Here is a 22,088-nt window from a genome sequence, read left to right as displayed (position 1 = left end):
CCTGAGTTCTGCTGATGTCAAGATGAGACACTCTGGGATTCCCTCATGTCATAAACCATCTCTTCCCCTACTTGCAGGTCGCTGAAAAGTATCTGTAAAAATACACATTTTTTTCCCTGTGTCCTGTATCTTGATAGCACCAGTCTCCAGAGCACTCAGTTTTCTTGATGGGACATTCTGCAGATTCTTTGTGGGATCTTCTTTTTTATTTCTTTTATTGTTGTCCTGTGGAGAAATGATGCACCTGAGCTTGCCAGAGCTACCCCAGCGTAACACAACAACAGGCAGTTTCAAACAAGAATATAAACTCAAGAAAGCAAATTGTGTAGCAACAAAGGATTGAGCTCTTGATAACAACCTTGGAAGCACTTACAGGCACAGCAAAAAATCCCCAAACATTTAGGAAACCTGCAGTGACTCTAATAACACCCTCTTGTTCTAGCTGTCACTTAGGGTTTTTTTCTATCAGCTATCAGTCAAGGGGCCAATTCAGCCAAATTCTCCCTCCATAGGGTGGATTTTTGAGTAGCTTGTCATCCTGGTGTTTCCATTAACTTTAATATGTGAGGGCTTTCTTGTTGCTATTGAATGCAAACAAAGCTGGAGGATGTCTGTGTCTTTGCCCACTTAGTCTCCTGCTCCCTGAAGCCTTGGTGTGGGTGTTGCACATTCACATAAGCTAATGAGATGTCTCTAACATGGAGCATGACAGCTCTGGTTTGTGAATAAGGTTGCTGAAGGGCTGAGCTTTTCCTGTTCTCTTTAGAAGGTGAGCTGAACTGCATTTAGAAGCCTTTATGTGATGTTTTATTAATCCCATGAGTCTGCTTGCACAACATTTATGTCCTTTGGCTTCATGACACTTTTACAGTGACCATGCAAGTGGCCATGTTGCTACACACTAGTCATTTCAGAGTTTGTTCTGCCAAACAGAGATATCCCAAGGTTTGTGTTACATTGCTTTAAGAATGGCTTTTGGGACACATGAAACACCTTTTCTTGCAACCAGTCATAGCTGTGACAGCTTTCATCTGTGCCTTTACAAAGCTGAATTTGTTTCTTCTCTCCAAAACACCCTTCTCCATCTTGGCCTAGGTGTTCCTTGCATTAATATTCATAAATTTGATATTAATTAAGTGTGAGATGTGGTCTCTTCTGTTATCTAAGGTTCTTTCTTCTCTTCATGTCTGCAGCATGCTGGTTTTATGATCTTCCCCCCCAAAGACGTGAAAGGATAAATGAGTAAATAGAGACACTTGTGTCAAAGCTGGTGCCACGTGTTGCCTGGTGACTAATAGCTGTCAGATCTAAATTAGCCAACCTGCTCTGGAGACAGGTGATTAACAAATAAGGACCTCAGGAACAGCAAAAAGCACAAAGGGGAGGAGATTAACAGAGCTCACAAGAGGGAGCAGGGTCAAACACTTAGAGAGGTGTAGGCTGAAGTCCCTGCAGTAATCATTGTTTTTATTTATTGCTATGCTGATGAAAGAGTTTCTACCTTTCTGATTTTTGTAAATGGCCTTGTTTTCTCCCTGGCCTGACCCTGTGGTTTGCTTTTTCTGATAGAAATGCAAAGGGTTTGGATAGGGGTTTTATAATTTTGTTCCACATGTGTTATTTTCTTGAGCAGACCTTGCTCTGTTTTGTGCCCTTGAAAGGCACAAGCACAATAAAATGTATGCAGAGTGAAATCAAAAGTGGTGCAAAGAAGGTCTTGCAGAACATCACACTCTTGCTCCTTATCAGATAGGGTGGTTGTTATTTTGTGGTTTGGTTTTTGGTTTTGTTTTTTTTACAAGGTCATCAGAGAAAATAGGTACTGGAAAAATCCTTGCAGCTTGGAAGCATCTTCTGCTTTTTCCAGAACTGGTGTGTACATTTGATTCCATTTTTCAATATACTGAGTGTGAAACTTTCTCTTTGAAATATGCAGTAGTTTCTTATGTGTCTACATAGTGATTCTACAGATTTTTTTTTTTCCAATTTTCAAATAAGAAAACAGGAAAGTGGCTTTTGATTGAATAAAAAATAAATATGAGGAAAATAATAGAAAGCTGGAGAGAATGAGAATAGAGTGTAAGAGATATATTGAAAACTTTGAAGAGAGGAGCATGTGTGGGAAGCTGTCCTAAATTTGTGGTTGCACTTTAAATTCTGCCTTAACGGTACTTCAACTACCCAGTATTAATGAATTGGTTTCGCCTAGATTGTATTTTAAGCTTGTAGATGTTATGTTTATTTATTGGTTTTAAGGAATGCTATGCTAAAGAATATGAAGTACCAAAAATAGAGCACAAATCCACTCTGAGGTACTGCTGATGATCTCATTTACAGGAAAGCCCAACTCTGGGTTATTTTGGATATACCCTGTGTGAATCTCTCTATTTACTGTGTAGTCAGCATTAAAAATAACATTTCACCATATGTGAAGAACAAGAAGTGATCAATACAAAGTCAGGCTACCTGCCAAGGAGGTTTTGTTTTTAAAACTTGTTTTTGTTTGTTTGGGGTTTTTTTTCCCAAATGTTAAAAACATAAAAACATGAAACAATAATACTATTAAGAACTTTATTCTGTGTTGTTTGAAACAGAAAAAATTAATCCTTAAATATGACTTTTGTGCTGTTCTGTAATTCACTAGGGTGTAAATCCTGACAGCTTTGGAGCTTTTTGATACTTCTGAAGATGTACATGAAGAGCTGTCATGCCTTTTCTGAAGGTAAGAATAATTACCATGCTTTCTTTTGGAGTAAAGGGAGAACCAGTAAGCTTTACTTTCCTTAAATCCATGGTTTGTGGGTATCCAAGTTTTCCTATAAGAAAAAGTGCTCTAATAAATCAAAAGACAATATTTGATGTCCCTCTGAAGCAAATAGACCTTTTTACCTCCTTCAACTGCAAGAGTGGTTTTGGAAGTATCTTAATATTGCTATGTTGAAATATACTGCAATTGAAGTAGAACCATTTGGGCTAAGAATGAAAGGGCTTTTTTCCATTAACTTAATATATTTTTACTTGCTATAACTTTGTGCTGTGGTTATGATAGAGACAATGCTATGAAGGGATGAGGAGTCTGGTGCATTTAAGATCATAATGATTCATCTCTCTCAAGAGAGAGCTCAGAAATAGAAAGCTTGCTGAAGACAGTTAATTCTAGTCCTGTCAGAGGATCTTGAGACAGCAGTATTGAGTATTAAAGCAGCAGATATGAAATAAACACAAAACTTCATTGGAAACAACTGAAATAGATGAATTTTCCCATTATGCTTTTCCTATCAGATATTAGAACAAGTTCCCTGTTGGAATGTCTGTGTCTGTTCATTAGCCCACATCCTCCTTGGTATTTCTGATGTCCTCAATTTCTGGGACTTCAGTAAGATGTGCTTTATTTTTCTGGTTGGAAAATGTGTAAATTGTAGTAATTTGCATAAATTGTACATAATACTTCACTCTGGCTCTTTTGCAAATGTAAAAGCAAAGCTATTGTGTCTATTTATGGACAGTTTGGCTGTTTCATTCCGTCCTTTATGCCTGCAAGGGAAAACTTGATTTATAACACTAGACATGCTCTCTGGATGATACTGTGGTACAGTTACATTTTTCCTTTAATTTTAAGCCTCCTTATCCTATTCTTGATATGGCTTTCCATCGAAAAGGGCCCTTGAAACACACTTTTCTGTGAATCTTTCCATTTACTCTGTCCTCAACTTGCTACTCACAAATTGTATTTCTAATGAAGTTTTGAATCATCACAAGAGAGAGATATAAATTGAACGTTTCTTATACCTGTCCATGAAAATCTCAGCATAAATCCACCTGGGAGGCAAGGGGCAGGGGAGAAGAAAGTTGTGTCTCTGTTGCTGCAAGTTCTGGCTCTGATAGCAAGCAGACAAGGTTAGTTGTTGCTTACCATCCTAGAGGTTTTGTCCTTGCACATGTCCCACTCCTGTGTCAAGCTGGGCTCATGCAGAGGGATGTGAGGGATGTGAAGAGCTTGGGGAGAGCCTCAGGGAAACCTGGAGCTGGACTGTGGGCTCACATCAGGTGAGAAGCAGAATGAAATGTCAAGCACTGGAACACTCATTCAGGGAATGAGGTGGTGAAGTAAAACAATGCTGCATGTCACATACTGAGGGGAAAACTCTTTGCATCTGCAGCTTCAGGATGGGAATGGTGAAATGGTGGTGATAAGGGGTGGAGTTTGTGGGGAGGACCAAATATGAAGCAGGCTGAAACTAGGCTGCTGGTCAGCTACCTATGCAATATGAAATAAGTATACATGGTTTTATAAGAGCTTCTGAAAGATGTGCTGAGCTAAGAGACGTTCTTGATGGTATGAAAATGGCAATGCATTTTTCTTCCCTTTGCTTCTGCCTCCTTCTTGTCTCAGTTCCCCCTCACTGAACGCTTCCCTTTTGTCGATCATGTGAGAAGCACCATTTTCCTAGCACCTAGCAGCATATAAGCCTCTCTCACTTTCCACCTGCTTCCTTAAAGATTAGTTTCATGTTATGATCCACCAAAGTAACCCACCTAACACCTTGCTGCAGAGATTGCAGGAGCAGTTTCACATCGCCGACAAAATCCCATCAAAGCCGGAAATTGTTTTCTTTATGTGAGTGGCAAGGCAATTACCGAGCTGAGTGACATGAGTGAAGGAGTGCATTTACACCAGAAGCTATTGCTACTGCAGAAACTACTGGCAGGAAAGCAGTGACTGACATCCCTTGGCTTATTATTATGGGCCTTGTATAAATGGAATAGAAGCAATGACTGTTACTGCATTTCTAATCAACAAAGTGTTATGCCAGTAATTAAGTTTCGACTAACTCGCATCTCCTTTCTAGGCATTAATTGGAGGAAGATATACAGATTGCTGGTTAATAATAGAATGTTTATAGTTCTATAATAATTTTCTTCATGTTTACCCATTTGTTTGATTGCTTGTGTGGCAAATATTTGATCCTGGATGTGTCTGTTTAGCCATCAGACTGTTTATAAACATCATTGTTTATTGTGGTAGTGACATCTTAAAGCTCTGCAACTTGCAGTGCCTCATAGCAGCAAACGTAAAACTTTATTTTGCAAAATAGAGGAAGGCCTTTCAAAGAAAACTCCAGATTGTCCAAGCCACATATGGATGTCAGAGATGGGAACAGTGTGAGCTGCATGCTGAACCTATTTTAAACTCCCACTCATGATTTCCAAATGCAGTACTCTGTCACAAAGTGTAGGCATAGAGAATTTTGGGTGCTACAGCACTCATGTAAATAAAGGCTCCAGAAATCTGTTTTGTCAGAAGTGTTAATAATGTTGTTACAGTTTGTAGTGGTGCAACTAAACTGGAACCTAATGTATAGATGCAATTAGATTGTGACTAATTGTAGACTATATTTATGTTTACTGCCCAAAGAAGCCAGAAAATTGATGAAAGCATTTCCATTGTTTTGTACAGGGTGACAAAGGGCTTTGTGGGGAGAGGAAATACCCATGTATCACATAGTGGCAGACATATGCTTTATCCATTGACCCAAAACCCAAATCCAAATGCATCTTCCCACACCTTTCAGTAGGTGTTGGTACAGGAGCAGCTCTGCACCAGCCCGGGTTTCAGTTTGTTCTGCACCCACTCATTTGCAGCTGTCTGGAATCTGCCATCACTGCATATGAACAAATCTACTGTATTATTGAATTGGGAACCAAACATCCATTCCCTCTGCCTGGGCTTTGTCAGTATATCAGCTTTCCATGGATGCAGTCCTGTCCTCAAGAGTTCTCTAAAGTGTGCCCTATTCCCTCTGTTCTAGTAAACCAAAGATAAAGTATTTGGCCAGAGAGACAGCCAGCCAGTCTTCTTATACAACAAACAGTGTTGTTTGGCTTAGCTAAGCTACTTTCTTGCACCTCCTGGGGAAAGAGAAAACTGCTTGAGAACAAACATTCTTTATTTATACTGAAGGGAAATACTGTTTCTTATAATAGCAGAGTCCAGGTTCTTACATGAAGCCTCTAGACAGTTCTTAATTCACGAGGCGACCATCATGCACAGGAGTTAGCTGGTGTGAAGTTTTGTGCCTTTGGGATTGCACAGGATGGCTGAGTGCTGCCCTCCAGCCTCTTTATCCAGCAGGAAAAAATGAACTTGCTTAATTCTGATTTTCCCCTTGTTGCATCTTTATACAAATGACTCTCCATAAACTTGCAGCTTGTTTTTAATTAGTTTCTGGAAATACTGCTTTGAAAAAACCATCAAGGAGCTCTGGAGATCAAGTAAAAAGCCTTATAGGTGTTTGCTTTTTTCCTACTCCCCATTCCCTTGACATTTAAGCAAACAGATTAATTTTATATTTGAATGGCTGCTGCAATTTGCAGCATTGGGTAAAGTCTGGATATACCACATTAAGAAATGGCTTGGGACTGGTGTCAGAGAAGGGCCTTTTCCTGTAAGACCATCTGCTTGCCTGTAGTTCACAGCTGAATTTATAACCAATGTAAGTGCTTATGACACTTCTTCCTTTTGGAGCTACTCAGTGTGGATGGGATGGAAAAGTCTTAGGCAGCTTCTTCTACACTCACGTGCAGCTTTCGGTCTGGGATTGCATGAGGTCACACAGACACATGGGTTTTGTGAATATATTGCTCCAGGTAAGCACTTGATGGGGGTGGTAAAAGAAAGCAGATGTATGGGAAAAAATCTGAACTGCAGCCAGAGGCTTAGGCTCCCACAGAGAAGTGGCTAGGCAGGAAACGCTGTCAATATCCTTCAAATACTTGAAAAATGCTCTAGAGATGATTTTACTTTTTCAGTCTTGTTTCGTCTTTTCTGGAATTAAGAAAAATTATGAGCACCTCCAAAGTACCATTGTAAAGGCCTTCCATTTTAGGTCACTCCTCTAAATTTGGGTTGAAATTGCTTCATGCTCTCTAGGAAAATTTGATTTCTCAGTATTCTTACTGGACACAAAGGTTTGTAACTATCTCTCTAAAATCACATCCATGCCACAATAAAAATTGTTTCAGTAAAATACAAAAGTTAAACTAATGAAAGATCTATGTACTTTTATAGTGGCTGAATAGTGGAAGAATGAGGAAGAATGTATTTCTGAATTAATTGATAGGAGGAATAGACTTTGGACAGGAATATTCTCTGCTGCAATTCGAATCTCTTCCTTCTGTGATCCACCAGTCTGGATTCCTTTCCTATGAATGCTTTGGAAGTACTACCTTTTTTTTTTCTTGAGGGTCATTAATTCCAGTTCTGTAGTTTGTGTTTTCTAGGTCCCTGATAGTTTTCCTGACTCTCCTCTACACTCTATCCAGTTGAGCTGTAGACATCTACACATAAACAAACCCACAACTATGATATTTGAAGTTAAAGCTGCTAAGTCACCCTAAGAGATAAACTGCAAAAAATCTTTAAATGAGAATCTATCTCTGCCGAGGTTTAAATCACTGCAGGGGTAAAACTGATGCATTTGTCTAACAGCTTTCAGTAAGAAGGAGCTACATTTTTCCAGGGTGGTCCTACTCAAAAAGATTTCCAAATTAGCATACCTGCAATTAAGAACAGACTTTTATGTAGGTCTTAATGTTACTAAAGGGTCTTTTTAAGGCTTGTTTTCAAAATAATCAACATTCCTGGGAGACCATGGGGTCTGGATGTGTTGTGGTCTCTAAAGTAATAGTCTCAAGGGCAGAAAAGTACTATTATACCCTGAGAGCTGAAGCACCAGCTGCTCATTTAACTTTAAAGATACCAGTCAGTTTCCAGAATTGTCAGGGAAAGGGGACCACAACCTTAAAACAGTTTAGCCTGTTCTTTATTGCATATAAGGAGCCTTGAAGAATTACAGACCTAGCTGAGGTATGCCTGTTGTTATCTTAAAGAAAAATCAACAACAATTAGGGCTTTGGACTCTATATGCTTCAATCATTCGTATATCTCTAGCCCAAGTCACTGGACTTTCTTGCTTCCACTTAATCAAAGGGAATTGTGATATAAGCACCACTCCATGGTGGTGCTGCTGAAAGAAACTGTAGAAAATGAAGGGACCATCTACTGCTGAAAGAAAATGAGTGGTTGTTCTGCTGGGTGTTGTGAGGCCTGTTAACCTCAGTGGAGACCAATGTTTAGGGGAGAAGAAACTGTTGACCTGCTCTCTGATTAGAAACGGGAATTTTCATTGTTGTGAAAGGTGCCATACTGGAAGCACTGGTGTTTAAGGCTTTTATTCACTAGACACAGAATTGCAGCAAATTTAAATAAATAAATAAATAGATTTAATTTACATTTAATAAGTTTAAATAAATAAACCAACTTTGGTAATAGCTGGTCATAACTTTTTGAACCAACAGACCTGAGCATCTTCTCTGTTTCTTCTTCATCCTTGCCATTAGCAGAAAACAAAATTTATTTGTCATGGGGCCAGCCCAGCTTAGGATATGTTTAAAAAAGTTATTTTCCCCAATCATCTCCTTGACCCAAGTACAAGCTGCTTGTGCCATGCTCTGGTAGAGGTAAGAAACACTCTACCTCAGGAAATGCATGTGCAAAGAAAGAACAGATTGTTGATTAAAATGCCTGTGAAGACTTCAAAATGTTGGCCTGGATATTTCTGGTATCTCCAGAATATGCCAAAACACCTGCACATCCTTCCAGATGCAACGTGCTCTGTAAATGTTTAACTGTGTGATTTCTTTATAAATAACTAAAAAGACTTATCCTTCCTTTTCTCATATCTTCAAGCTTTCTACTCTCTTCCTGTTTATCTGGACTGCTTTCTTCTGCTGCCTGCCACAGTTGTTTGGTGTCATGTAACTTCCTTGCAGTTCAGAAGTAAAAAAAAAAAGGATAATTCAAATATTAACACTTCTGCTGAGACCAGATAATATTTTAGCTGAAACAGCAGCATGAAAAAATTATCTTTATAGTGCAAATCTATTTTAATACTAGTTTTTAAAGAAAATAAGCTTTCTTCTTCTGTGAGGAAGGCCTCAGAACCAGGGGAGAAAAAATGCCCACCCAGACCTTTGCCCTACTTTGCCTTTGGTGTGCTGAGCTGCAGACACAAATAGATGTGTGAATACGAACCAGTCATTCTTTTTCCAAAATCATATCCTGTTTCAGCACATAATTGTGGTCTTCTGTTGTAGATCATTTGACATGTGCATATTCTCCTGTCACATTCCTTAGGTATTCCAGGTATGGTTTTGATGGATGATGTGTTTTGGTCTAGACTTCCCCTTTGATTGAAATTGTAATTCTGTTTTATACCAGCTGCTAAGCATCACAGAAGTAAAATTTCCTGAGTTTAGGTCATCTAAGTAATTGGGTGGGTTTAGTGGTTTACAAGACTAATGCAGGGTCTCTGCACAGGCATGAGTAGATTTACAGAAAGTGATTTTGTAGGCAAGAGTGCATTTGAAAGATATTACTCCTAGACTGGGTATAAGGGTTTCTTGCTCTTTGCTGTATCTGAATGTTTCATATCTATTTGATGTTTCATCCCTTCAGATCTCTGGACAAAAAGCTGAAATCTCTTGTGGTTTCTCTGAAGAGTAACTCGCTTTTCATGTACACCAAGGAGTTTCCTTAGGCTGTGGGTCAACAGAAATCTGCTTTTCAACTTCAAGACAGCTAAAAATGCCAGGGATTGGGGAGAAGCAAAATATTTCTTAAAAGCAAAGGAGAAAAATTGATTTACCCATTACACTTCTGTCATCTGGTCATTGCCTGAATATCTCTGACTGGAAATCACAAAATGGAGTCATTTTCCTGATACCAAGGGAAAATGCAATACCAGAGAGCATTATTTTGTGTTTTGCTAATGGAAGGTGCTCAGAAGATTCTCTGTCCATGGCTAAGAGAAGAATCTTAGTTATTGACAGACTGCATTTTGCTGATTCAGAACAGATGCATTTCTATAATTTCAAAGAAGTTTAATCCCTTCTGCAAAAGCCTCTTCCCCAGCCTACTCACCACCTCCAGGGGTGAGGCATCCTTCTTTTTTAGGTCCCATAAGATAATGAAGGAAACTTGTCTTTGTAAAGGTTTTCATTCCTGTTGTTGCAAAATGTACTGTAGCTGTTTCATCTTTAGTCTGTTTTTCCCTTACATGCCTGAATAACTCTGTCCTTCACATTGAAGTTTTACAAACTCAGTAACTTTTAGAGCATTTACTGTTCTGCCTTGAGAGAGGACACAGATTTCATTCAGCAGAAGTTTAGTGACACTGCCACAAAATGACATACCAACTTATAGCTGCCACTTCGTCTTTTTTATAATACATATTTCTTTTATATCAAATGTGTAAATGCTGACATAACCTTCAAGTTTTGGATAATATGAGTGTGGGTACTGGTGAGGGTGTGAGGAGGAAGGGGTAGTAAAGTCCAAGGGAATGGTTTCCATTGATGTCAGAAGGCTTTGCTTTCATTAACTCTGCTTTCAGTTGAAGCTTTTTCCCCAGAGGGGTGTGTGACCTTCTGAGTGCTGCTAAACAGCTGCATTGCAGTGCTGGCTGCCAGGTCTGCCTTCCTTGGGATGGACTGGTTGTGCCCTCAGTGTCAATGGAATGGCTTGTCTCTCTTTCCTGGGTGTTCCATAACATTGTAATACAAAAATGCCCTCAAGGCATCCTAAACTTTGCCAATACTAAGAGAAAAGAGAAAGGAGAAATTTGGTTCCTCTAAATAGAACTAAACAGTAGGAGATGTAGATGCTTTTACAGTGTTCCTGTGTTACTGTTGTCATTCTCTATGTCTAAAGGACCTTCCTGTACTTTAAAGAGTAGCAGCACCTGGAGTATTTTTTTCCAGATTTGTAAATCTCCTTACAATTACTTCACTGACTTTTCTTTCCTATTTGATTTACCCATGACTTCCTGACAATATTTTTAGCTTGTTCTCAAGCTCACATTGATGTCTCTATGTGAATTAACTGATTAAAGTTTGTCATTCAGAATAAATATTTGCTTTAGGCTTACCTTTTCCCATCCTGCCAGTTTTCACAAACTGCAGCTTGTGTTTTGTCAGCTAAAGAACATAACTCCAAATGCAAAAAAAAAAAAAGAAGAATGCAAATTAAATTATACCTCCAGTAAAAAAAAAAAAAAAAAAAAAAGTTATTTTCTAAAGTTCTAGTTATCTTTCTGTGTGCATATTTGCAGTGTGTTTGAGCAGTAGGAAAACCCAAGATCTGCAGGTTAGCCAGCAACAGCTGCTTGCACCAGCAAGGCTGGTTTGTGGTAAGTGTGCTTGTCCTTGGCTGAGAGATGAATCACCACAGAATGGTTTGGGTTGAAAAGAACCTTCAGGATAATCTAATTGCAACCCCTCTAGCTTGGGCAGTGACACCTTCACTAGAGCAGGTTACTCAGAGCTCCATCCAGCCTGGCTTGAACACTTCCAGAAATGGGACAGCCACATCTCTGGGCACCCAGGGCCAGTGCCTCATCACCCTCATAGGGAAGAATTTTTTCCTAATATCCTACCGAAGCCTGCCCTCTCTCAGTTTAAAGTCATCATCTCTTGCCCTGTCACTGCAGGTCCTTGAAATAGTCCCTCCCCACTGTCCTGTGGGCCCGTCCTGGTACTGGGAGGCCACAACTAGGTCACCCCTGAGCCTTCTCTTCTCCAATGGCAGAGGTGCTCCATCCCTCTGATTAATTTGGTGGCCTCCTTTGGACTCACTAAAGCAGATCCATGACCTTTTTATGCTGGAGCTTACTGACAAGCTGACTTGCTTCCCCCTGGAGTGAATCCCGCGCTGTTCACTATTTCTATGTCCTCCTGATTCCCACCGGCCTTAGTGGTGTCCCCACATTCAAGAAGAGATTCAGCTGGCTTTGTGGGGAGCACATCAACTCTCAATCTTATGCATTGAAATGTCTTCTGCAGAATGAGACATAAAGGAGGGCAGATTTTGCCTTCTATGACTACTCACACAGTTTATAAATAAGTAACAACAAAAAACCACTCAATGGAGCTGAAACATCTGAAAGACCTTATCACATTAAGTAAATGGTAGTGAAGTACAAAAATGTTACATTGCACCTTATTTGTCACTAAAGGGTATCCAAAGGAAGCTCTTCTTTGTTTTTCATTCCTTCTCTGATCTCTCATTCCCACTAGGTGTTTAAGAGTCTGAATTAACTCTTCATAAACCTGTTTCCTTGGCTGGACAAAAGTGGCTATGCAGTCAGCAGTCGGGTAGGGAAGGAATGACCTCTGTTCCCCTTTGGAACAGAGATCCTTCAGGATGTACCATCAACTTCCAAGTCTCTTTTGGGTGTGATTTTTTTCCCTGCAGGGCTTTAAACATTTTCATGTTGGTGGGATTTTTTTTTTCCTTTCAAGTCCTTGAGCTTGTAACTCACCTATCTGAACAATCTTATCTTTTCCTACAATTTTACATTTCTTACCTTGGGCAGGTCTGCTCGATTTGTTTTTCACAGCTTTTTCTCACAACTCAGCAATTTTCTCAGAAGTTTGAGTCAAGGTTACAGAGCTGTGCTGTGTCAGCTGGCCTTGTATTACACAGAGCTGAACCCTTGAGAGTACTGCTAGCAAAATGAAGACAAGAAGTTAATTCAGCTTACTTCTAGTAAAAACCCCAAACAGTTTGGGATGAAGAATCAGAGTGGTTGTTTCTTTCCTAATCACGTAGCATCAAAATTCTAGTCTGATTAAGTCTAGGTAATTTGAAGAAGCATCTTTTAATGAATTAGTCCTGAAAAGCAAAAATAGGCCTGAGGTAATTGCTGTCTGATCCTTGACTTAATACCTGTTAGTGATGCTTGAAAAATATTCTTTCCTTGCTTAGAGCTGAGGGGGACACAGAAGTGATGATCATGGAGTCATGAGGATCCCACTGTCATGGTTGTTTTCTCTAGGAGCAATATCTCTTTAAAGAACTGAAATGGATTATGCTATTCTTTTAAACTCTCAAGCTGTTTGATAAATCTAGGCTGAGATACAAAGGGACCTGCAGCAATGTTTAGGCACAGACACATCCTCAGATTAATTTACAGAATGTAGCTAATTACAATGACAGCTTTCTTGCTGGCTTTTTTTCCTGTAGCTTCTGTTTGCAGTAGTCTATGGCTAATAAAACTGTCAATTTTCTTTTACTTCAATAAAAGGTCACCCCCTGACAACAGCCCTGTGCCTCCTAACAGCTACTGCCTTTATTAATATTTAAAATGTACACAGTGATATTTCCAAAAGGTCAGACTTTTAAAAGACATAAAATGTCATCCCTAATTCTTTTCCCTCCCAGCCTCATTCTCTGCCTCCTCTTCCCCATCCACCATTTATATGTTCTATTTTAGGTACAGTATTTAGCATGGCTTGTGTTAAATCAGATAAACATCAAGTGTTTCCCTCATGCAGTACTACAGAGGGGCAAAGGATAAATTTGTCACTGATTCACAGTCCAACAAGTTGTGTATGTGGATTCCAATTCTGGCTGTAGCATAGATTCCCTTGAGTTCAATGAGTAATTTGTTCTGTCAGTTCCTGATTTAAGAATGCATTTAAGCCAGTACCTACCTTCAGGCAGGTAGGGTCAAGAGGGTATCAAGGCTTCAGCTGTGAATAAGAGCTTAAACTTTTTCCTCCCTGAGGCTTCTCTTTTTCCCATCTAACAGGCAGTCTACAAAATGGAGAAAGTAATACTTCCTAACCTCAGCTCTCTTTAGATGGCAATCTCTCTATTCCGGGTCAGTTTTTCCAAGTATATTTATCTAAACAGCTCCCTATTCTGCCTGAAAGAGAATTGAGAAGGGAAAGCATGAACTTTGTCTACTGGCCAGGTCAGAAAATGGTCACTTTTTCCATGAGAAATATGATTGTTAGGGCTTCAGAATGTCATTTGTTGTCTCCTCTGCCCAGAGACAGGATTAAAAAATTCTCTCACTCCTGGCAGAAGCTTGATCATGCTGTTACTTTTTAAATTTCTCCAAGGGTAAAGATTGTGGTGAATCATGGATTCTTCACTCACATTGCCCAATAGATAAGAAATACCCAGGCTTACAGGAGTCCTGGTGAATGAGTTACCAGATTCCTTCTGAAATCCTTTCACAGAAGTCTGAACTGCAGCTGGGTGATCCTAATTAGATAGCAATCCCTGGTTTGTTTGGGTTTTTTTTTTTTTTTTTTTTTTTTTTTTTTTTGTTTGTTTGGTTTTTTTGGGGGAGGTTCTGCTGACACAATCTTTCATCTTCTAGACTGTGACTGGTTTTAACATTCACCTATAAGCACTCACCAAAATTAATCTTCAGAACAAGATGAAACATCAAGGAGCAAGCTCTTGTTTGGTGTTAAGGTAGATCCTCTGCTTTTTCCCACATGTTAGGATTGCATATGAAGATACTTCAAGAACTTATCCCTCACCAGTTACATCACATTTATGTCATCATTGTTCCTCATTCTATCACATCCACTCTTTTTTAAATGAGGTTTATTTGTCTAGCTGATTATTTGGTCATAATTAACAGTGTCCTGGATCAGATCATCCAAAAACAGAAGTGAAGGGCTGCTAATACAGTCATCAGTCTCTGATAATAAATTATCCAGTGAAGATCTGTCAGTGCAGGTACTGGGGAAAAATGTGCAATGAACAGAATTCACCTACAAGGAGTAGTTGCTGCTGTTCCTTAATGCCCATGACTGATTGACAGCAGATTGTTATTCAAGTTCTTCCTTCTTTCAAAGAATATGGTTAATTTTTCATGACAGTATGAGAAAAGTACTTTCTATGCTGAAAGGGACTAATGGCTAGTATCCATCAGCCTAATTTTCTATAAGATAATTTTAAGTCCAGCTGAGAGTCAGAAATAAGATTTTTGTAAGCCTTCAATTTGGTTTTAGTTTGTTTTAAAGGATTAAGATGATAAAAAAATAAATGCATTGGTTATGATAATGTAGTTTAGTTAAAAAATAGTATTTCCTGCTGTGGTTTGTACCTAACTTTGAAGACTGTAAAAATGCACAGGCATCATGGCTGGGTTAAACATACAGCATTCTAACTAGCTTGATAGCCTCAAAGTTAGTTGTTCCTCTACCCTGAATGGTGGAATACTGATTTCCATAAGGAGGGGAATGACTGTTGGGGTAAAGGACAGGCCACCCACCTTGTGTGTAATACCAGATAAGTGCACTTGGTGACCATGAATTGAAAATCCTGGATCAATAACCCCTTCAGGTGAAGGAGATTCAAACTTAGATTTCTTGGTTCCCAAGGGTATGTCCAACTTCAGGTAATAAGCAGGTGGCCAGATGTGGAGATGGAAGGGCAAGTAGTAAACATAGCATTGCTCTCCCAAAATCTGACTGCAGTGCAGTAAATGCTGCTTTAAAGAGAGAAAGAGCTGTCAGGAGCCATCAGGTGCAAAAAGGATCTGTGGGCCCTTGTCCAACACGTGTCTTCTTCAGGCTACATCCAAGTATAGCAGGCTTGGGGTGTAGGGAGAAAAATGTCGTTGAGTTGTTAACACTCGCTTCATTTTCAGTTTATTAGAGGGCTTAGGCAGCTACCAGCAAGCCCTTCCTCCTTCACTGTGCTGACTTATTAATACATTTTTAGGTGTTAAAGTCTTACTGTCCTTTTAACTGGGTAATTAGACACCTAGCTTGAATCATGAGTTTTCCTGGGTGTCTGTCATGAGCCTGAGCCAAAGAACTTATGCAGTACTTCTGGCAGTTCAGTTGTGGTGCAGTTTTACTTTGGAAGCAATACAGAAAATTATTGGTCATGATCTAGGGTATTTGGAAGAGATGCTTAATGATTGGAAGCTCTGGAGCTTTGAAAATTATTTTATGTTATCTTTAATATTGGATTACCAGCATAATTTGTGAGAAGAAATGGTTTGTCTATGTGAATTTTGGCCTAACAGTGCTTGGGACTAAGTGTTAGGGAACTGTTCTTAGTATTCCTTGGGGATGTTTTAAATACCAGTGTGAGAATTTCAGGCCCTAAAATCTTCAAAAAAAAGGAAGTGATGAATAGTGAGTAATGAGCACAGCTGGAACAAGACTGTTTGAAATCAGGAGCACAGTGATGTTTGATTGTGATTTTGGGAAATGTAATCTATTTGTGAGCTTAGCAATTTTAACTCCCTTGGGTTTTATAGCTCTACTGATTTATCTTTAACTGCTTTGCTGGTAGTACGGTTGAAAATATATCTGTAGTGATATGTTGCTAATGAAAGCATAAATAGCTGAGTGAATGTGACTGGCATGTTCCAGGCAGCAGAAATTTCTGAGCCTGGTGAAAGGTGGTAATGACTAGAACAAAGCAAATTAATGATTAGGGATATTTTTGATCAGAACTTCTTAAAGGGCCTAATGTGGCAACAGCATGCTTTCAGCAAGTGTAATTGTTATTGAACTGGTCTCTCTTTTAGGGAAGGAGGCAAGGAAATAGGAGTACATAAATAGTCTGAATAGCCTATGCTTTATTTTTTGTTTTCAAAATAATGCTTGAGTTTATTTTAGCTGAACTAGCTTTTTCAAATACTTTCTTTAGCAAAGTAATGAGTTTAGAATTGTAACAAAGTGCTCCATTTAGAACTAATATTTATTTAAGTCTAATTTTGCAAGTTTTACTTTTGCTTATCACTGGAACAGTTTTGGTTTGTGTTAGGTAAATTGGATTTTGTCTGTCTACCTGTGCTCAGTAAGCTGAAGTATTTTTTGACAAATCAATTAATTCCTCATTGCAAAACTCTACCCACCTACTCATCAAAGCTCAGGCATTGTCAGGTAGACTTATCGATCAGTACTGCAGAACTGTTCAGGATTAACAATTAACTGTGATTAATTCTGTAATCACTGTACCATGGAGGTGGCAAACATATTCATGGCATTTACCAGCCTGATCCAGAGTTCCAACTCAGATTGCCTTTGTCCCAGCTAAATACCTTTTACAGTAAGGTAGAAGGCCTTTGAGCTTAGCCTAATTGTCTTGCTGATTACACCATCAACTGTGCTAAAGGCTCGAGGATGCCTTAACCAGTGACAGGTTCAGTGTAAGTTATCTCCGTGCACATGCACAGGCTCGATCTTCTGTCTCCCCTCTGAATCTTCGAGGGGTCTTTAGTTCATAATGTATGGGACAGTAGACTAATGAACACCATCAGAAAAACAGGCAATTGCTTCCTTTTCAATTCGTGGAAGAGTTATATCTGTGTAGGCATCATTTTCTTACTTGGGTTTTTTTCCCCCCATACTGCTGCTTCTAAACATACAGCTCACAACAAAAATGCACAGTCTTTCAATTAAATCTACCAAGCAATGACCCACCTTAAGTGATGTGATTTTTATTTGCAAAAATGAAGTTCAGCGAAAGCTAAGGCCACCTCTCTGAATAGAACAGCTGAGCCCATTTTACCTGTGGACAGATTTAGTCCTGCCTTTACGGTAGACTTCAATGCTGTATTTACTATTTGCCTGCAAAGCAAATTTATCTTGCAGCTATGCTCATTGCTATGTAATCAAAATTAATGAAAGCAAATACAATTACTGCAGGTTCCAGCAAAGGAAGGGCATACTCTTCCCCTTTTCCCACTTTTTAATTTTGCACCTACTAATATTTATTAAAAATAAACCAAACTCTTGTCAGCAGAAGCAGTTTTCTTGTGTGATTAGGAAGAAAGAGGGATCTAAGACAAGCAGACCTGAATAGAACGGAACTGATCAATAGAACTGAAAGGTTACTGAAAGCATATGTGCTCCTGGTTTTGAAAGCTCAGTCAAAATTTATTTTAGCCAGTCCATTATAAAATCTATTTTAACCATCTCACTTGGTGTACCAACGTGGAAAATGGGTGGTGTTTGCTGCTACCTCCCTGAAAGCGTCTTCTGAGAAAGCCACTTGGGCAGGCACCGACAGTCACTCAATCCACACTCACACCACAGTTTGATGAGTGAAAAAAGACAGAAAGGGTCTCCTGTTTGGAGTTCCAGCAAGGTTTATTGTAGAGTCACACTAAAGGGTTCCAGTGACAAAAGATGAGAAAACAATGCAGTACCCTGGGTTAAATATGTGTGCCTGCAGCTCTCCTCACAGAGAGCAGCAGGCACAAACTTCCCAGGATTTCTCCTGGGGAAGGTAGTGAGAAAGCTCAGAGATAGAAGAGAAAACAATTCTTATCCCTATTTGCTGCTCCTGTTGTTTGGCACACATGGAATGTGTTTGGCACACATGGAATGTGTTATGGAGGTTGTTTACCAAAAGTGATTTGTTTATTGGACTCTGGTGATGGTTGTTTGGATAGATTGACCAATTAGGTCAAATCTGTGTCATGACTGTCTGTAAGGGGTCAGGGGGTTTTTCTCTAGTATATTGTGTGGTGTAATAAAGTATAGCTTAATAAAGGAAGTGTTCAGCCTTCTGAGATCACTGGAGTCATTCCACAACCTTATTATTATTGTTGTTGTTGTTATTATTCCCATTTTTGGGCTCCCTGCTACAATAAAGCATAGGCTCAGGGGCCAATGGTCTATGGGCACAAGGGCAGGGCAGAGGGCAGTGACCTGTAGGGAACTGAGGTAAATTAACATAGTGCTACAGAACACCATGGGAGAATCCCCTTTGTCTTGCCCTAAGCTGGAGCATTCTCATAACCTGTGGTAGATTCCTCCAGGGCATTACCCTAGAAGTTCCCCTAATAGGCTCAAAGGCCTCCACAACTTGGTGTCTCCTTTCTTTGGAGATTATTACTAAAATGAGTCATATCACTGTCCTAGGTTCTTTTATTCTACTCAGCCATGTTCCTTATAGGAAACTGTGAACAGCTGATGGCAGAATGTGGGGGAGAATGATCAAACTGTGGTGTGGTGATCAAGGGCTGAGGAAACAGTACTTTAACAAGAAAGAAGCAAAGCAGAGAATGCTTTTGCAGGGCTCATCCCCACCCTGGCTTACACAGAACTGGAACTCCAAAAGTCTGTATTATTGTTGCTAAGTTGTAATAACGTGACTGAAGTCAATTTGAAGATTTCTCTGGAGAAAAATTCTCTCCCTGCTCTAGTCAAACCTTCTGTGCTGGAAAGGCTGTCAGAAGAAGGAGCTTGCCCCTGTTGGATAAGTGATGTGTCACAAACTCCAGTAATGCAGGAAAGTTTACAAAGGGAAAACCAGAGTGAGAGGACTTTGAAGACTGCTCATCTAAACAGCAAATACTTGTGCTTTGATTCCCTTTGTATCACTTGCCTGAAAACCAGTCTAACTGAAAAATACCTAAAATAATGTTCAGATGTATAAGGTTTTGGGTTGGGGTTTTTTTGTTGATTTTTAAAAATTTTTTTTACTTTTGGGGCTTTTTACTTTTTCCTATATTTCCTGATTTTCAAGGTGCTGCAAACTCGAGAATGATGATGAATTGTGGCTTTATTTATGGAGCTAAACTGGCAGCTCTCTAGGACTAATTCTGTTACTCTGAAATTGAGCTGGGTAGAGCTGCAATGGGATCCTACAGAGCTCTTTGACAAAAGATATTTGACCAAATTTATGAGATATTACTCCATGGAGTAATGTAGAGTAATGTGGAGATATTTCCTCCATTTATAATACTTTGATTTAGTTATTAACTAATGTCTCATTTTCAGTGATTCAATCTAAATTTTATTGGCAAGAATTACAATGCAGTTGCTAGATTGGGATGCGCTTTGCAATAAAGGTACTTACATTCTGTTACAGTATAGTGTCATATATTTTGGTTTTCCTAGTACATGTATATTTTTACTCCTATCAGAATCTTCTGCTTTATTGCTGTTCTGCCTCACATTTTTTTATTTCATGTATTTGATATGCTCAACAATTTAGTTGTGTGTCACTGGTTCCCAGATTTACTTTTCTATCCTGTGATATATCAGTATACTTACTTTCCTGGTAGGAGTTCAGCTTTGCTCCTTAGTATATCATGGTAAATCACTGTGAAAGAATGGCATTTTAAGAACTTATCCAGTGTATACATACCAAGTAGGATAACAAGACTTCACCAGCTACTCTGCTCCCTTTAGCTTCAAAACCAGTTTACCTTCTTTTCCTTAAATATGATCAGCTTGCATATACAAGCTGTTGAATGATGGAATCTAGCACAGATCAGTCTCCCACTGTCATTTATCACAGATTCCAGTTTCAGGTCAATTAAAAATTTCTTCTAATAGCTCTAGCAGCTTGGTGGCATTCAGATAATATAAGTTTGAGTTCTGTCACAGCCTTAAAATGTTGCTATCTCTACTTCATATTCTTCCTTTCTTGCATTTCCCACCTGTCTTTCCTCAAAAAAAAATTTTTGTGGACAAATCTAGAGGTTTTAGTTTAGTCACAAAGCTGAAAGCTGGAAGAAACAAAATTGTTCTGTCTCAAAATTCCCCGTGCTTTGCATTTTTAAGAGAACTAAAAATTTAACAGGAGAATTGTTATTTATTTGAGGGTGACTAAGCGAATTTATCTAAAAAACAGTTACTGAAATTCAAAATTATAAGAATTTAAATTATAGATTAAGTTACTAATTTAAATTAAATCTTAAAATTGTATATTTATATATATTTATTTTTGTAATTTACTTATAATTATACATTTAAATTATAATATTTAAATTATATATTTCAAAATATTACAAGTCGTAATACTGAAAAAGGGTTTTTTATTACTTTTTTTTTAACTTTTCCTACTCACATCAAGTAGAAATAGCAAGGTGCTTTAGATTAAGAAACCCCATATTAAGAAACCCCAAATCATTGTTCCCATTAAAAAATATCACATATCTTTTTCCACATTCTTACTGTTATCCAGTGCCACAACCCACCTTATGTGGTTCACTGTGCTTCTGGTAGGTTACAAGTAACAGAGTTTTGTGTGGTTAGGAACTTTGGAAAGTTAGATTGAGCTTGGTGGGTGTTCTTTCTTCTTTTCTTTGTTTTCAGTTAAGCATTTTAAATCATTTGTCCAAATGTAACTCAGAAAAGCAGTGGATCATCAGCTTGTGCTGGAAACTGGCAAAATTAGTTTCACTGTTGTTTCATTATCTGTGTGTAGCTCTGGTGGGGCTTTCACAGGCTGACCTATGAAAACTTTTTCTTCTACCCTGACCTTTTCCAAACAGAAAACAGATGATGTTGGCACACATAAATAGCAAACTGTGCAGATGGGCTTGGTTTTTCTTGAATAGACTGAGAGCAACAAGTCTAGTAAGTGCTACCTTGAATTTTGATTTGAAACTGAATCCCCAGGAAGGGAAAGTTATTTGACTGCTCCAAACCCACTGAAATGCCAGCTTCCTCAAGAATATTAATTTGATGGAGGGGAAAAAAATCAAAAATCTGCTATTAAAGCTTGAAGATTGAACTGAGGCAGGCTTTGTCATCTGTGGCTGGCTAGGTTTCTTTCACGTTTGAATTTCACTCCTTGAAAATGCTGAATTACCCCATCTGTTCACATTTAATTTTCCCTTTCTGCTGGGACTTGACTTGGTCTTCTTGTGTGTCACTCAGGCACATTTCCAAAGTGCCTACATGTAAAGTATTCATTGCTTTCTCCTGAAACAGTAAAAGTGATGCCTGCTCTGCTTAGCTAACAACAGCCTCCTAGGATACTCTGTAGTTCAGGGAACATCTGTCCCTGGAATGTGTGCATGCTTCATCTGTGCAATGCCTTTAGTGGTGTTAACTGAATTTTTTCCCCAAAGAATTTACTTTAAACTCTTTTCTGGGCAGTGTTGTTATCCCAAATTTTTTAGTTACACTGAAAATATTCTCACTTTGTGTATTTCCTTTAAATGAAGAGCAATAAGGATAATCAACTGGAGCTTCCATGCACCTTAAACTAGGAGAAATTTTTAAGCATCTACACTTGCCAGTGACACTGCAGAGGTGTCTAGGCCAAGTGTTGTCACAGTCCTGCCTTGTCTTCCTTGGGCTGCTTCCAGCCTGCTTTCAGAACTTGATTTGACTGAATCCCTTTGGTTTTAGGAATATTTAGCCATATGCTTCTCTAAGGATCCAGAGGTTGTCTGTGGATAACTCTGTACCCTCTGTCAGTGCATGCCTTACATCCAGCCTCCCCAGGAGCAAGTTGA

General features: G+C 38.9%; 1 protein-coding gene across 1 annotated transcript in view; it reads left to right on the top strand.

Moving 5' to 3' along the window:
- The window catches only part of SPTLC3 (serine palmitoyltransferase long chain base subunit 3), a 160,139-nt gene that overhangs the window by 11,418 nt on the left and 126,633 nt on the right, over nt 1-22,088 (top strand). The window contains exon 3 of the mRNA XM_026794488.2: nt 2,645-2,722. The gene's annotated coding sequence lies outside the window, so the exon portion shown is untranslated. The remainder of the gene's footprint in view (nt 1-2,644; nt 2,723-22,088) is intronic.

This window comes from Zonotrichia albicollis, chromosome 3 (genome assembly GCF_047830755.1).
Source record: "Zonotrichia albicollis isolate bZonAlb1 chromosome 3, bZonAlb1.hap1, whole genome shotgun sequence".
Classification (NCBI taxonomy): domain Eukaryota; kingdom Metazoa; phylum Chordata; class Aves; order Passeriformes; family Passerellidae; genus Zonotrichia; species Zonotrichia albicollis.
This window is presented reverse-complemented; position numbering and strand designations above follow the sequence as displayed.